Raw genomic sequence first — 12,830 nt, forward strand, 5'->3', positions numbered from 1 at the left:
ACTAACACACACTTAAACATTCATAATAACACGAACTTGCTCATACACATTGTCACGGCCCGGGACATCAGGGGCCCGGATCGCAACGCAGCCTATCCCGTCTAGCGGGTACTCAATACGTACCTGTTCCACTGCTCGGTCACGGTCCTTCCCAGGGCTGTGCTTCTGAGTGCCCTTGTCCAGCAGGCACTCATGGCATGGTCTCGCCCATCTCTCTTCCCCAAGGGGTGGGTGATACGCATGTGCGCACGTGCCACTTCCCCCTTTTTATTCCATGGCTCCCTGGAGCCGACGTGATGCGCATAGCGTTACGTCATTGGCTGGGTATGGGGCTTGGGAGTGCGGCAGGTTTAAAAACTGAGCACTGACTTCCATTCAGTGCTGGGTTATTGTACTGGCTGAGCTGCTACTCTTGCAGTAGATATTTCTATACTACTTGTTGCTGATTTGTGCTGGTTCCCGACTACTCTGATTTCTCCATACCTGACCCGGCTTGCCTGACCAATCTTTTATACTCTGTAGCTGATATTTGCCTGTTTCTGACGACGCTGATCTCTCCATTCCTGACCCTGCTTGCTTGACCGTTCTACTCTTGGGACTGTGTTCGTTACCTGTGCCTATCGTTGCAATCACTGCATACTGGGTTCCTCAATTGAATTCCACATTACACACATACACACTACCGCTAACACACACACCTTCTCACACTTACACTTTCATGTGAACACACTTACATATTCAAGCCAACACACAAATACTTACACATACACATCTATGCTAACACTCAAACACTTACACATACACATTTACATTTACACATTCATGCTTACACACAAACACTTACACATACGCATTCATGTTAACACACAAACATACATTCTCATTCTAACATACATAAATGCTTTCTCCGTTACTCACTCAGTCCTTCCATCACCTTTTTTTCTGGTGCTTGCACACTGTGATTGCAGCCTCACTTTTATCATGGGAGTCACCTAACCTCTTGTTATGTGACCTCGCTGTGTTTTTACCTCATCTGCCACAATTATATATGACTGCTTCACGAGTAATGACATCAGAGCACTGTGTACAACGCTGCAAAATATGATTTCATATGACATCATATCCCAGCGCTCTGTTTCTTAAAAGAGGGAAAATTCCTGTATCTCTCTTAAATTTATGTTTTTTTTGATGTTCCAGTTATTTAAAATGATTGCGCATTTCCTAATTTACCCCCTTAATATGTTTGCTTTTCATGGGTGAACTTTGCAATCTGCTGCAATATTGATGTTTAATCAAAATATATGCAAAGAAGCCTGAAAACTACAGAGAGATTGTTTGTCCCTTGGTTTTTCATTTTTGGAAAAAGCAAAAGAAAAAAAAAAAGTAAAAAATAATGAATAAACAATTGCGTGGAAATGCTCCAGGTAATCAGCGGGCAGATAGTGTGGGAGTGTTTGCGGAGTCCACAGCCTGGAGATTTTCCAGCTCCATGCTGACAGAATCAGGCAGGTTACGTACGAGAACAAAGCTTTAACCGCAGGTGGTGCCCAGCAGAGGTTACTAGAGGTTCTAAATCATGTTCGACTAACAAAGTCAAGGAAGAATAAGCCCCCCACGGCTTCCCAATTACTTCCTGAAAGCTCAAAAACATTTAGAAAATAAGAAAATGTAAGACAGTAATATACTCTTTAGCCTAAGAAATGTAAAAATACTGCATACTTTTCAGCTTTCCCATGTCCCATGCTTGGATGTCATGTATGACCTTCTTCACCCCCGTGACGAGGATGAGGTCATGGAGACCATACCTGAGTTTGACTTGGAGTCTCCGGATGAAGCTCTTCAAGCTCTTAAGCAGTTAATATTGCTGCAGAGCCAATCAGTTGGTGATTAGACCGCTCTTGACCAATCGGAATGATCTGATCATTATGACAGCTTGACACTTCATGAACCCCCCCCTCATCAATGATCATATGGTAAAACACACACACATATATTATTAATAAAAGTAAACAAACAACTTATTATGTTTTGAAAATAGAATTAACTCTTACTACTTGATCACTGGTTAGTAGCACTTTAAGGCTCAACATAATACAAATTTAGTTTGGAAACACTGATCTTTCATATGTAGCCCTGAAACTAGCAAAATAAATGGAAATACCTGGCATGTAAGGTGTTTCCAAAATTAGGACTAATACTTAAATACAATTTAAGGGGTTTTTCACTTAAACTGGCTATGTATAGATTTTCTTATCCCCCCCCCCACTTTTTTTGATTTCTTTTCAATACTAAATGATGGTTTTATATATATATATTTTATATATATATCAAAAGAAAGGCCTAGTTGTTCTGAAGAAAGCAATATATTATTTGTGGGGGTAAACTAAGTGAGGGAGTAGCATATTATGATTGAAATCAGAGTAGCAAAGGTCCTCAATTGGGAAAATGGGAAAAAAAGCTTTAGTCCTTAAGGGGTTAATATGTGTTCTCAATACATATATAAATAAACAAATCACTTACTTGAGGTAGAAGCTGCTTTCTTCCTTTGTGGCCTGATGATTCCTGCCACCTATTGGAACAGCCAATCAGTGCCGGCCATGTATTGGTTTTGATTGTTAAAAAGCCTCGCAATTTCATTTTAGTTTATAAAAAAAAAAAAAAATTGCCTAGAATTATGAAATAATAACAGTGTGATGACTTTCTGCGGGAGACCACTAAACACCACTAGAGGGCAGCAGAATACCAATCCTTCACTTATTTCCTTTATGTAGAATTTAAGCCAAGTAATCACATGAGAAGCCAAAATGATTGTTTTGAGCGGGAACATTGTTCCTATTCACATGTTTAATCCAACTTAACTCATCAGAAACTTGTGGTGGGGCAGGTGGTAAATTAATAGCCAAGTTTCTATACGCAGTGAGGTTACTACCAAAACTATAAACAAATTTAGAAGCTATGTAGAGTTTAAACAAAACGTGGCCGTAAATACTGAATTCCTTACCTTCTGCCCACTAATTATTTATATTTTATTAAAGGAGGCCAAGTAAATATTATGTTCACAACCTCAAAGATCTTAGAGAGCCCAAAACCCCAGAGTCGACCCCAGGCAAAGGGCCTCCCAGAACATGTGTTTTTGAGATTTACATGTTCAGATGCCCTCTTCTAAAATGATAACACTGTGTTTTACTCAAATTGAATCTGAAGAAGAGTCCAATGAGGTCTTGGATGCTTATATGATTCTACATCTCTTTCTATGTTGGCCCATTAAAAGGTATAACCTACAACTGAGGGCTCCATTTGCTCTTGGAGCTCTAGGGTGATATTCTGTTTCCTTAGAATTGCGTCATACAGAAAATGATCAGTGTTCTTCTAGAAAGCTGCACTTTTTAGGAACTACCAAATTTCCAATGAATACAGCAGTGATTGTCTTCATACTCTTTCCAAGGAAATTTCTAAAACAAAAACAACCAGGTAAATTCAACTGTCCTCCAGCGATCTGGGTTTCCATAAAGGAATATTTGTTGTTAACCTGTGTCTGTTGAAAATCAGTTTTAGAAAACCCAACCTTGCAGGTATAGATCAAGTGAAAAAAACCACATGCAAACTCAGCATTGAAGGTATAGATTAAACAAATAATGCATGGAAACTCTAAATTGCAGGCATAGATCATAGGTTGCACACCCCACACCCCATTTCTCATAATTTCTCCCCTATCTCCCTTTTTTTCTCCTCTTTCTCTTCATTTTTCCCTTTTCTCTCTATCACTCCAATTTCTCTTTATCCCATTTCTCTCTTTTCTCTTTATCGCTCCCTTTTCTTCCTATATCTCTCCTTTTTCTTTCTACTACTCCCTCACTACTGTAAGAGGTAGGTAACATGCGCCAAACCTAAATTATTAACCAACTTAAAATAAAGCATGATACAATAATGACTGACTTCCAGAAAATGAAGTACATTCGCACGGAACAGCCGCAGAACCACAGTACAAATCCAGATAAATTAAACATTAAAGTCTACTGAAAAATTTGGAGTTGCCCTAATGTGGAGATAAAAAATTAGAAATTTCCAAACCACAACATTACAGAATTACACATAAAGTTTCCACTTTCAGGGATGCAGCGTCTCATCTAACGCAGAAGAATCTGGAGCCCAATATGCTGGGACCATGATATGGAAAACTGGTTATGACACTAAAGGTGGGTGCATTGATTAAAGGAGTAGAGGGAGGTAGCAAACAGTATGATAACAGAGTTGGTAGGCAGATGACCAAAGCAAGGGAGCAGACCATATGTCGGCTTTAGGAAATCCAAAGTAGAAGAAGACGGGCAACATGAAACATAAAAGGCCACTAATGAGGTTCAAACGCCTGGGAAAGGCAGGAAAGTGCAGATATATTCTTGCATAATTAGCTAATAGGATTCAGAAAGTCATCTATTAATGCCAAATTTGACAGTTTTTATGCCCAGATGGTATCAATTTTATGTGTCAAAATCCTGAGAGAAACAATCATAGACAAATAGACCATGCATGGACCACCATGGAACACCAACCTTATTACACATCTCCTTGTGTCCAATTCTTTATAAGTCAATCTGAGTCAACGCATTCGGTATCAGTACTAGTCCACAACTTTAAGGGCTGGCCACCAGCCACATGGGGCTGAGGGATATGCAGCTTAATATCAGGGCACTTAGCTGACCAGGACTATCTTTTAGCCAAAACTCCAGAGATTACACAAAGTATACAAGACCATCGAACCTGTCTCCAGAAAATAAAAATACTTAAAGTACTTAAATGCTACATAGTTTGCAAGTTGGTTAGGAAACACTAAGGCAGGGGTGTCCAAGTTTTTTCTGCAGTGGGCCACTTCATCAGAATTGTATACGTGCGAGGGCCACACTCATTTTTCACTGAGAGAAAATATGGCCTTTAATAAAATATGCAGATTAAAATAAAGTAAATGACACAAAACCCTTTCCTCTCACTGATTTCTGGGCCTAGAAATTCAGGATTCTGGATAAGTAAAAAATAAAATAGTTCCATTTATTTTAGGGATGCACTAAAATGAAAATTCTGGACCAAAACCGAAAATTCAGGGTTCACTTAGCCGAAACTGAAAGTGACCCCCCCACACTTTTAATAAAAGTAAGTTACACACCAAAATTGTACAAAAAATGATATATTATGATTGTTAACAGGAATCTCAGGCATACCCAGATTTCAGCATGTACTGGTTGGCTGGGCATTGTATTTTTTGTCCAATTTTAGTGTGTAACCACGCTTTTATTAAAAGTAACACTCCACAATTGCCCCTTACTGCTGGCAGCATCAATACACAAGGGGGGCAACTAGCCAGGTTTCAGCATGTACTGGCTGACTTAGCATGATAGGAGTGTGATTGCTAACAGCAATCACAGTCCCATCATGCCTAGGTTCCAGCACTTACACATCCATGCCATCACTCACATACTCATTCATTCATTCACAGATTCATTCCCTCAATCAGACAACCTACCTCACCCCCTTACTTGCACTACAGCTCTCGATGCCGCTCACAGACTTCAGCAGGGGGCGGGGCCTCCCTCGTTCTCCCCACGGAGGAAGCAGGACTGGAGCAGAGAATAGACCCTCCCACAAGTAAACAGCAGGGCTCTTGTGATCCTGGCTGCCGATCTCACGCGGGCCGCACCTCGAGGTACCGCGGGCCGCATTTGGCACTAAGGATTCCCACCCTACGAGGCTTGAAGAGAAAGGGGGGATATAATGGAAACATTTCAATATGTAATGTATGTAAAAAAAGTGTCTTTCTTTGAAACAATATAGCACCAAACTAATTAGATTGATGGAAAAATAAGAAGAACAACATACAGGTCATTTTGATAAATAAATTTAGTTATTCTAAAACGTGTAACAGTTTCGCTTTAAAATGGAAGGAAATGCGCAGCTCAAACTTTCAGTCCTCAAGAAAGATTGATAGATTGAGTGGAGTGAATTTCCGGGCATCGTTGGATGTTTTTAGCAGCATTTGTACAAAAGGGTGCATTCCGTCCGTCACAAAATAAAAGACAGATTGACATAGCGAGGTTAAAAAGAGACATCCGACCATCGAGTTTAACTTCTTTCAAATACATTCAGTCCATCTAATATCCATCTACATCGGTCTATGCTGTGAAACCGGCAGCTTTTTCTTCCATTTCTCGAGCCACCTTTGTTCTCTTATCTTCGAGCTACTTTTATTTTTGACAGCCGAAACTTTTAGCTCCGTTTGATTAAACCGCAGGTGGCGTATGTGTTTGAGTTAATATGATTTAAGTACACTCGGAACTAAGAGAGAGGTTAGATTCTGATAACTCTACAGGAGATAATTATACATTCCAAAGACGTATTATTACTGATATTATACACATTTGCATAATTCTGTCATTTTTTTTAGTTTGCTGCTAAAAGTATTTTTTCGTTGACATTCTAACCTTTGGTTTCTCTAAGAGGCGGGCAAAAAACGTATTATTTATTCCAAAAATGCACATACGCAGCCCCACTTTAAATATAATTACCGTATGTGCTCGATTATAAGACGACCCTGATTATAAGACGACCTCCTCCCAAAATCTGAATATTAATTTAGGAAAAAAAGAAAAAGCCTGAATATAAAACGACCCTATAGGAAAAAAGTTTTACCAGTAAATGTTAATTCATGTAAACTATTTTTTTGTTTTTAATTTCCTTTTATTTACCAACCTGCCCCCAGTTATGCTCATCTGCCCCCAGTTATGCTCATCTGCCCCCAGTTATGCACATCTGCCCCCAGGCATGCCTCATACCCTCCTATATGCCACTCTGCCCCATGTTATGCCTTTTAACCCCCTATATGCCACTCTGGCATATAGGGGGTTAAAAGGCATATCATGGGACAGAGTGGCATATAGGGGGACACTTACATAGCCAGACAGTAATATACCCATTCTGACACTTAGATACCCAGACACTAATATACCCACTCAAGCACTTCACTCACCACGATGCCTCAGCAGGCGCTTGCTGCAGCTCCCACAGGATTACGGCATGACTCTGTGTGACCCCGCTAGGCCCCGCCTCCTCCAGAAAATTGAAGAGGTCTACTGGATCCGCTGTGGGACGACACAGTGCCGCCGGGTCCCGGTCCTGCTTCTGGAGCAATTTCCCCAACCGGCTCTGCTTCCCCGCAGTGGGCAGGCTATCCCGGGAGCAGGAAGGTACGCGCGTATGCAACCTCGGCTGCTGCTGGCACTTTCGCCGGCGCTCGGTGATAGGCGCCGGCAGCAGCTGAGGTTACCATACAGAAGGATCCAGGTCCCCTGCAGCGATGCGGGGGATCTGGATCTTAGTCCAATAGTCAGACCTCATTTGAGGTCTGATAAGAAGACGACCCCGATTACAAGACGAGAGGTATTTTTCAGAGCATTTGCTCTGAAAAAAACCTCGTCTTATAATATAGGAAATACGGTATTTTTTTTACATGAATCCAGCAAAAGAGCAACATTACTACATCAGCCATTTTTTTTTCTAACAGGATTTACCGGTATATACATTTCACATGTAAAGTGCTGCCCCCTACAGTATGAGTGATGTATAACGGACAAACCGATTTCCTTTTATGAGTTTATACATCCCACATACTGCAGGGGGCAGCACTTCACATGTCCTGGGCACAATGGTCCATTTGGCCACCTTTTTCAACATCCAAATGCCCGGCTGATCTTGAACCATAACATTTTTTTTTTATTTTTCTTTGTATTGCCAGCTAACTGTAATATTATATTAATATTTATTTGATTGCTGTCAGCCATCTCACCGTGGAAAATATCCGCACCTTCTGTCTTTTTCTTAACTAATCTCGTTAGCCATCTCATTAAAATAAAATTCATGCTCATAAATCTCAATTTCTTTTTGACCGTAAAACACCTGTGTGTCAACGTTTGTGCTGTTAATAGAACTTTTATCAACGATCCTTGATGTATCTCTCCCCAAAAGTAATTTTTTAAATTAGCAACGTGACTGACGGTTGGGAAACTTGCAGAGGATGAAGTGCGGTATTGTTAGAAAAGAGTTGTTAGGTGTTATAGGAACAGAGGGTCTGTAATGAGAATTCTAATCTGGAACATTGCGCATTCTGGAAAACCATTACGGAAGTCCTTAAACTGCAACAAATCAGTCATTAATACACCAAACGCAAGCATGTTATGTATATTAGACTTTGGCACAACTTCATTTGGTTATGTCCACGGGCTACTTTTAGAATTAAAAATAAACTCAATTTAGGAATCTTAATTAAGACAAAATTATAGATCATTAATATGCTAATTAGATGAGTTTTAATGAGCTGCCACGCTAGTGAAATCGTCGACTGGAGTATCCTAAATCAATAAGCATCTGTCCCACCAAGAAGTCAGAAAGAAGAACATTAATGGATAAGGCATGTTATAAGGCGGCATAAAAGAGGGATTCAAATCTGCGCACGTTTATAGTTTGCAGGTTAAAAGCTAAAGCCGTGACGTTAGTTGGAGAGGAATCGAGACAACTGAAAACAACTTGGTAGATGAGCTAAACAAGATAAGCAAATCAGAAAATGGTTATAAAATTAGAATGGAGCCAATGTGGACCAACTAGCACAAACAGTCTGTTTATTTTGTTCATAATTGCTCCAAAACGTACTTCTTGTGACCACAAAATCAGGGACACGTGGTCCCATCAGGCAACGGTATCTTGGGCGTGGATCAAGGTACCTTTGTTTAAATAGGTGCTTCAAAAAAGGCTAAACGGGTTGCAGTGTAACTTTAAAATCTTTATTTTTTTTAATAATAAACTAGAATAGGAAAAAAAAGTTATGAAAAAAGAGGGTTATAGGGGTTAGGGTGAAAGTAGAGGACAGTGAGAACAGTAGAACAAATATTGGGAGGGGTTGGAGGCATCCTACTTATTGGTCCATGGTTACCCCATCATGACCCATAAATCCTCACTTCCATTCATATTGGGGTGTTGTCCTATCCTATCTGTATCTTATTCTATAGGATACTCCGCTTACTAAATCGTGCCTACCTGAGTCGGAGGACATTAAGGTTATGGAAGCCACTGCGCCAGGCTTGATTCAGTTTATTCAAAGACAGAACATACAGATCCGAGAGCAAGGTCTTGGGCTTAGTCCTTGATCAGTTTTTTTTTTTATGCAAGCTGAGGGTCAGCCTTTGACAGTCTCAGACAGTGATCTGTTCCCTACTCAGGATAATGTGGTTCCCAGCAAACCACAAAGCATCCGTAACACATTAGGCGCCTGGGTTCTTCAACAGAACCTTCCATGTCTGCCTATACAGAGTGGAAGGAGAAGAACCTCCTGAGCGCAGGAGCTGGCCAACCACATATTGGCCATCACAGGATGCCTGTCTTCAATATGGCACGCAAATACTATGGTAGCAGTTAGAGTTGGGGGAATTATTCATTTAATTGTGAATAATTATAACTTCAGTTATTTACAGCATCTTTGTTGGCTCAAGATTCCAACCTACAACAATCGGTGTGAGTTTTCCGCAATAACTATCATGAGAAAAAACAACGTATCAGGGAAAACGTGCAGACCAGAGGGGGCCGAATGGGTCTGATCTGCCAGCAAATTCTATGTTTCCATGTAACAAAAAAAAAAAAGTCACTTATCAAGTGTTATAATCAAGCTAGAGGAGTATTATTCTTACCTTGGCGATAAATTGGCTTCCAAAGAGTAAAGCAGAGAGAATTATTTTTCTATTCGTTTTATCCATTAGTGATTCGTGTTTATTTTCCCAACTCAGAATTCTCATTAACTGGATTTCTAATGCTTCACACATCTTGCCAATTGTCTAAATGTATCGTGCTATACTCTGCTCGCTGTAGGATTTTAACCCCTTAATGACAAAAAAATGCATTGTTTTCAATGGGTTTAGGGACCGCCCATTGTCCTTAAGGGGTTAAATCACCCCCTCCCCATCAACACAGCTCTCTTGGCTCTCTAGAAGACCACCTTAACCCTTAATGCTACTCCCCCCTCTGGTTTTAATGTGATTAGAAGTAAAGTCTTTCCATGTGACATTAATCTCGTCATTACACCCTTGTTCGATTGCTTCTAATGGTGTCTGTCCCTGAGGCGTAAGAAAAACAGCAGAGAGGTTATTTTCCTGATAGCCTGTTGTATAAATGGTCCGTAAACGTATAATAGCTTGCACTTTCCTTGTAGGTACCCTGCAGCTTCCTAGACCATGTTTATTAAGACCGTAGAATTCTATTACGCCTGATTTGTTCTCGGCTTCCAAGTGGTAATGTAAAATTAAAACAAACTATTGATGGATAGGCGGAGAGAGAACTTCATTTGAGTTTTACACTCGGTCTTTTACTGTATGAAGAACCTATAAACCACAACCATGGAAAATAAAATTAGTGTTACATTGTTACAATACCCAGTACTGAACGCAGGAGTGAATATATTTACTGGGAAACTTGAACAAAGTGCTCTCCACAATCTGTTCTGGTATCTCCGCAAGGCTCATATAGGAAACAAAGCCACGCGAGTGCCATTAGGTCCTCAGTGCGGTGGAACTGAATACAGAAACGCCGCTAGTGGGATGCAGTTCTGGCAAGACTCTAGTATTTAAGTTCTGGACTCATTTGCCCGAGGAATGCTTCGTCGGAAGTCCAATAACTTTTGGATTCTTCACCCGAATGTCACGTTGCATGACACTGGGAAATCTTCCTCTTAATCCGTTCAGCTCTTTGAGGAACGCATTTGGAACATGCTTCATCTTCTACAGGAACATGCGTCCTACCTAAGAAACTTCTAAACATACTTGAAAGTTGATGATTTAAGTAGTAATCATCTTTGTCAGAAGATCAACGAAGGGCCAGGAACAATAGAAACTGAGCCAAGTAGGTAGTATACTCATGCCTTCACCTGACAAACAGCAAAGGAGAGACTACAAGGTTCTTAGTACTGAGTAACAATGTGCACCGGGAGAATCAACAGGCGTAAAACATTCCTCTGGTTCTGAAAGAAGGGGGGGTCCCTATTTCAGTATTTATACAGTATCAACATCGGATACATTATTGTTATTATTATGATTTCGTTATTCTGGCATGCAGTCAAAAGTGCGCCTCCCCAATCAAGACAAAGGACACGATGGGTAATACTAACCATGAACTAGTAAATGGTTAAAAAATAATTTAAATGGACAAACAGGTGTTCTTGTTTCAAGGTCTCGGCATTAATCCTAGGACATATCGGCAATATTCGGTATCAAAAAAGCGAAGACTCCCGTTCTCCCTACATTCTTTCTCACCTACAAATGAACATTCTCACGAGGATAGTAACAGGACAAACATGGCGGCCAAGCACTCATCCTAATGGCCCCTGGGTCCGTAAGTTCAATATTTCTTTCACACCTTTTTGGTTTTACCCCCCCTGACATGAATTCAGATACCAATATCATTCCTCGGGTCTCAGCAGCCAGTCTCTTGTAGACGGTTCCATATGACTTGGACCACCACTCTACCACCATACAAATGTGAATAAGGTGTTTCATTGACATGTCCTTCTCTGAAACGTTCATGGCCCCACACATCCCACAGAGATATCTAATCAATGGGTCTACACTTGTGTACGACACTAAATTATTGAATTTATATACTTTCAAATAAAAAAAGGGTCATAACTTTTCTCCATGGACAAATGCTATAGAATATCTAAATGCTAACTTCCCACCGACCATCCTAAGACCACAAACTCTGGGGAAAAAAAGAAGAACGGCAGAAAGGATTTCGCCGGCAGCTGCAAAACCCCATTTGTGTGGCTCGTCACTATAGCTTTACATGGAAATATAATTAGCGGAGATGAGAATGTGGAACTTTGCGTTCTTGCTAGCTTGAGCATCCCCACACTAATACCTGCCGCAACCCACAGGATTTGAATTTTAAGATGTTCTACTCTTCATGGATGGAGAGGGAATTCAGATTGGGGAAAAAATTATTTGCATGTTAATTACCGTACTGATTAGACAGTAAATTTCCTTGGCGGAGAGTAGTTGCAGACCTCAGCTCGGAAGAACCCCCCCCGTGTAGGTATTTTCTATTAGGATTATAGCAAATAAGTAGGAGATCAAACTTTCCGGTGTGCGCGGAACTTACTTTACATTTCACATGTGGTTTGAAATGATAACGGGATTATTAAAGTACAGTTGGTCAGAGCAATTCACATTTTAGAAGAGAGAGAGGATGACACGCAAAACAGAATAAGTAAGAACAAGATACATAGTGTGTGAAAGATACAAAGCGATAACAAGATACATCTTGCCGGGTTCAGCGGAATACTAAACATTTTTGCCGGATTATAATAATAAAACAGATAAAGTCAATTTTCCCGGTAACCCCCGGCTTCGAGCGATTCCCCCGTGATCGCAGTCTTCGCTAATGATTGTAGTTCTCCTGCGGAATAATAACTTATCAAGGTTCTGTATTGTGGATATGAAGGTTCTCATGGAGCGTTGGTTAATCAGTGAGGTGCACATGTCTGCCTCACCGTGATTTAGAATATTCTTCCTCCTGCCAACAAAAAACAAGTCTTATCGGTTTGGCAGCTGTACAAACGTATATTGATCTCACGAGGGTTTCTACAGAATTCATATTAATAAGTTCCTTTTACAGATACAAGACGTCTGCAGCGGTATATTACTCATTGGAAGTGATTTGGGCCGATTTCATGGTACATTGCTGGTTCTGGATGATGAGACCTTTATTCCAGCCCTCAGCCTCGAGCTATTTGTTGGTCCCATATAAAC

This window comes from Spea bombifrons, chromosome 1 (genome assembly GCF_027358695.1).
Source record: "Spea bombifrons isolate aSpeBom1 chromosome 1, aSpeBom1.2.pri, whole genome shotgun sequence".
NCBI lineage: Eukaryota > Metazoa > Chordata > Amphibia > Anura > Pelobatidae > Spea > Spea bombifrons.